This window comes from Pseudonaja textilis, chromosome 2, assembly GCF_049901715.1.
Source record: "Pseudonaja textilis isolate UNSWEBS1 chromosome 2, rPseTex1.2, whole genome shotgun sequence".
Classification (NCBI taxonomy): domain Eukaryota; kingdom Metazoa; phylum Chordata; class Lepidosauria; order Squamata; family Elapidae; genus Pseudonaja; species Pseudonaja textilis.
Genome location: NC_141991.1, coordinates 210217543 through 210222511, shown reverse-complemented (window position 1 = coordinate 210222511; position 4969 = coordinate 210217543). Strand labels below are relative to the sequence as shown.

Below are 4969 nucleotides of genomic sequence, written 5' to 3'. Positions count from 1 at the left end.
AACCTTGTCACTTTTTTCTAAGAATACACTGGTACACATTAAAAAAATGAAATTCTGATGCCTGCTTCCATGTATCTACAGGTGTATATGTGTGTGTGTGTGTGTGTGTGTGTAAACGTGTGTGTATGTATGTATGTATGTATGTATGTATGTGTATATACACATACACAAACATAAAAATCAGACTATTTAGAATACATAGTGGAAAAAAGTATTTTGAGAGTCCTTTTGACTACATAATATTTGGAAGAAAAACAGGTTACAGGTGGTCCCAACCCCATTGGTTACTAACATTACCAAAACGTTTTTCAAATAACCCAATCCCTAAAACAGCCCGCAAATGCTGAAAGTAAATTAAAATTATAAAAGGAAATTTCTTATTTTTAAAAAAGCATTTTCCAAGGAAGGAGAGTGCGATGACGGGAAAGTTCGGAGCTTCTTTATCCCGCATTAATCCATAGATCTCTTTCCTTGGTGCTCTACATAATTGGCAGGATCCTAAAACTTACCCGGAGCTAACTAAGGAGTGAATTCACGTGGACGTGCACTTTCCTACAGTCAAAGCCGCATCACTGAAAGCTTTTAACCCCACCCTTTTTTTCGAATGTTGTGTCGCACCTCTGATACGTTGATGAGATTGGGCGCCCATTGGAGGAGATTGCACCAGGGTGGGGAGGAGCAGCCAGTTCTCAGCCAATAGTCTGAGGGATACCTTGGTTTAGTAATTCTTTTCGAACTTTGTCCTCTTTTCTTCTTCCTTCCCGGAAAGTCTCAGGCTGAGTTATTAGGTTGCATCTACAACTTCACCAAAGCCAAGTTTTCTGCATCGGGAATCTGGAATTTCACCAATACCCTCCTGAAAAAACACTGCCACGGCAACTCTCAGGTAAAAAAAAAATCGGCCTGTCAAAGAGACGGGGGTGGGGGGTGTCAAAAAATCCGCGTGAAGCAGGCTTACGATGTTCCAAATAATGCCTATGAACCGGGGAACCGCCCTTCCGATGAGTAGAAGGCTGGAACTGCTTGTTACAGCGATTGTCGCGTAGTTGCGACATAGTCTGATCTACAAGCTCTGATCTCGCTGCCAGAAAGGAATACTTGGGGTAAGAAAAAGAGAACTTTATTCGCAGATTTCAAAGCTGAATCCATTCCAGTTAAACCTTCAGTTAAAATTTACCATCTAAATGAGGTCTGCAAATGCACTGTCTTTACCAGGGCGGGGAAAAGGCTGCGCCATCCTCTGCTTGCTTGATACGCTGATGCGTGGTGGAAAGGGCTGGGTGGTGGTGGAAAGGTTTGAATCTCAATGTCCTGATGCTCGCCTATGTTGCCTGTGGAAGACTTGGGCTCACTGACTAGCAAATAATGCTTTAGGGTCAAGGTGTAAAAATGCTTTCTTAAGCATTTCTCTCCCTTGAAGAGTGTGAAGCCAAGCAGAAGAAAAACGGCTCTGGTTAGCATTGCAAATTCGGCTTGGGCGTTTTATATCTACGGGAGGTGTAAAGGTTTTGTCCTGGTAGTGGCTAATAGGCAGCTTCGAAGAATCGGAATGTATAGCAACCAAGTCCTCACCATGTTTCTACCAATATATGCAGCTAATTTATAGTGAGAATGTAGAGGTTTTCTTAATGCAGATAATCCACATGAAAGACCACAGGAGGGCATAGAAAGTTTAAAATATACTTAATTTGGCTGCATCTGGCTTTATTAGGCCAAGCCTGGTTGGTACTTAATTGGAAACAGCCCCCCCTCCCTAGAATTTCAGGCTTGTAGGTTGGAAAGGAAAGTTTTACAAATCTCATAACAGAGGCAAATGATTTCTTTCTATTGGCAAGAAAGTGGTATGAATTTATTTGTATCCTGTTATTTTTTACAAATAACTCAAGGCAGCAAACATATCCAACACACTTTTCTCCTCTTATTTTCCCCACAACAATAACCCTTTGAGGTGGGTTGAGCTGAGAGAATGACTGGCCCAAAGTTACTTAGCTGCCTTTCATGCCTAAGGTAGGATTTGAGCACATGGTCTCATACTTTCTAGCCTGGTGTCTTAACCACTAGACCAGACTTGGGCATTTTATGGGCCACATCTGATCCTTTGGTTGTCATTATCCAGTTGATGTGATGTAAATCTGAAATTAGAAATCAAATATAAATAAGTGTATGCCATGCATGCAATGTAACTGCATTGCTTTTATTTTGAAGGTGACTGCTATTTTTTTTTCCAATTTACTTATGTGTGTTCGTGCATGCCTATGCACTTTCACAACTGCCCCAGTTTCTCATCTGGCCCCTTGGGAAAGTTAATTATCCACCCCTGCACTAGACCAAACTGGATGGCCATGAAAATCAAGAGCTGAAGTGGGCAGTGGTTAGAATGCAGTCTTGCAGGCTAATTCTGCTGACTGCTGGCAGTTCAATTCTCACTGGCTCAAGGCTGATTCAGCCTTCCATCCTTCTGAGGTTGGTCAAATGAGGATCCAATTGTTGGGGGCAATATGCTGACTCGGTAAATGGCTTAGAGAGGGGTGTAAAGCACTATGAACAGTATATAAGTCTAAGTGCCATTGCTATCCACAGTCAAGCTCAATTGAAATTTAATAAAATTGTAAAAAAAAGTTACATGGATTCAGGAACAGAAGAATGTAAGGTTCATCTAACTGGTATAATATTAATCAAATTTTCAGACCTAGACTGATGGATCAATATCATGACACAATTGTGCTAGTAATTTTTGGTGGAATGAAGACAAAGCAGCTTTCATTGAATAGGCAGAATAATATTCAACTAAAAATTAGCATAGGGTTTGTTTGTTTTAGAACACAGGACTTAATTTAGTGATTCATATAGTGTGCAAGTAATACTTAAAAATATGTCATTTCTGACTCATAGGTCAATGGATCTCAGAATCATCGATGGACAATACTAAAATCATGTAACCTAAGACTTAATTTGAATAATTTAGTACTTCTAGAACTGAGAGAAATGTGGAACAGCTATGAAGCATATACATACCAAATTGGAAATCTTTAGTGAACCATGTTTAAACAAGTTTATATTTTTTTACAAAGTTTATTTTTAATTATATTAATTTATTTTGTCTGAACATTTAAACATACTTGTATGTCCTAAAATCATCTAGCACAATAAATACTTCAATTACTTGCTGTACAATTTAGAGTCTGTTGGCTTATTCATGATGTGCACTGCCCAAACAAAACCCACAAGCAGTTTGGGGAGTTCTCCTAGACCAGGGGTGTCAAACTCAATTTCAGTGAGGGCTGCATCAGGGTTGTGTTGGACTTCAGAAGGCTTGAGTAGGCATGGACAGGATGGTGTGGCCAGCTCTACATCACTCATGTCGGCGGTGCCTGCAGTGTCCTGAGCACTCTGCCAGAGAAAATGAACTCTGTTTTCAGCTGTGACTGTTCTGACCTAGGCTTCACAAAATCACAAAACAGACTCCTTGTCCTGACAAAACCTCTTTTATTTGGCTAATATGAATTCCTATCATTCACATCCAACCAAGTCCTGGCAAACAGTCTTTCACGGGTGAATTGCAACCACAGACCTTATCAAGCTTGGAGAATTGCCAGGCTGATAGCTTCCAAGGGCATTGCTGTACAAGAAATACTTGGCAAGGAGTCTCTGAGTTACAAACAAATTTTCACACTAATTAAATGAACTGAGTGTCTCCTGCAAACACCACTCCCCTTTCGCTCACTTAATTTACTTAATAATCATGTAATCTGCTTAACTTTTGTAAAGGTCGTTCTAACTCATTGGATCCATTCACACAATGAAGCCATTATTATCACATTTAATTATCACATTTAATGACTGAAATTTTGATCTCATTTGTGGCCATAAGTTGAGGACAACCTGTTCAGCAATTTGGTCTTCTTTTTTTTTTACATTTAGAGGAAAGGTGGATAAGGAAAGAACTCAATGGAGAGTAGCAAAAACATGCCTAGAATGGAAAATGTAAACAGGTTTTCTCTCTCTTCTACATAAGTGTAGAACTTGGAATTGCCCATTAAAACTAAAAGCAGAAAGTTCCAGATCAGTAGAAGAAAATTCATTCATTCTGTAAACAGAATTTATTGCTATGCCATATTAGTTTGCTCAGTTTCCATGTTGGATTTAGCATGATCCAGAACACTTGCCCCAGTAATTAGCTGGCCCATAGTCTGATGCAGTTGGACTTTTGTTATTTTTCAATATATATTGTGAATAATTCAAGACGAGAGATTAATACTGTTTGTCGCATGCACTAAAAATACTGTTCAGAGCCCATAGAAGGATCCATGCCCTATGGATGTCACCTTAGAGGAAGTCCTTGATTTATTACTGTAAATTGTAATTGCATCCTGCAGCACCCTTCCAGCCAAAACGGGGCACGGGGATCCGCATGTGGCCCCTTGTGCCTCGTTTTTGCCCTCTGCCCTACAGCACTGCTGGCTGAAAATGGGCTGCATTGCCCGTTTTCCGCTGTATTCAACCTGCTTTGGTCCCATTTTCCAGCCTGTTTTGGGCCATTTTTCAGGCCGGTAGAGTGCTGCAGGAGGCAATGGAGGGGGAAAATAAGGTGTGGGGGGTTCCATGCAGCCCATTTTAGCTGTCAAAGGCTCAGTGGGCCAATCCCTTTATATTTCTAGGTCAGCACTGTGGGGCGATTTTAAATATGCCAGTTCTAGAGCTAAAAGCGTAATATGTATTTATGTGCTCATGCTTACATTCATTCTAATCCAGCAGGACAAGAGGCAATTTGTGAAATGAACTGCAACTATTTTTTCTTTGTTTGAGGGAGGGTGCCTAATGCCAGAATTTTTGTTACAGCATCAGGTAGCTGCACTGACATCATACATACATACATACGAAATATAGAAAATACAAAAAAAATCTTACCATGTAGTTAAAAAGTCAGATAGCATACGTGAACATTTATTACATATAAGAAATATACCAG

At 40.0% G+C, this 4969-nt stretch overlaps 2 long non-coding RNA genes across 2 annotated transcripts in view; one reads left to right on the top strand and one right to left on the bottom strand.

Moving 5' to 3' along the window:
• LOC148127349 (uncharacterized) overlaps window positions 1-577 on the bottom strand; it is a 68577-nt gene extending 68000 nt beyond the window's left edge. The window contains exon 1 of the long non-coding RNA XR_015742242.1: window positions 510-577. This is a non-coding gene — a long non-coding RNA (uncharacterized LOC148127349). The remainder of the gene's footprint in view (window positions 1-509) is intronic.
• On the top strand, window positions 215-3174 carry LOC148127348 (uncharacterized). Its single transcript, XR_015742239.1, has 2 exons — window positions 215-886; window positions 2893-3174. It is a non-coding gene; the product is annotated as an uncharacterized LOC148127348 (long non-coding RNA).
• Window positions 3175-4969: the final 1795 nt, after the last annotated feature.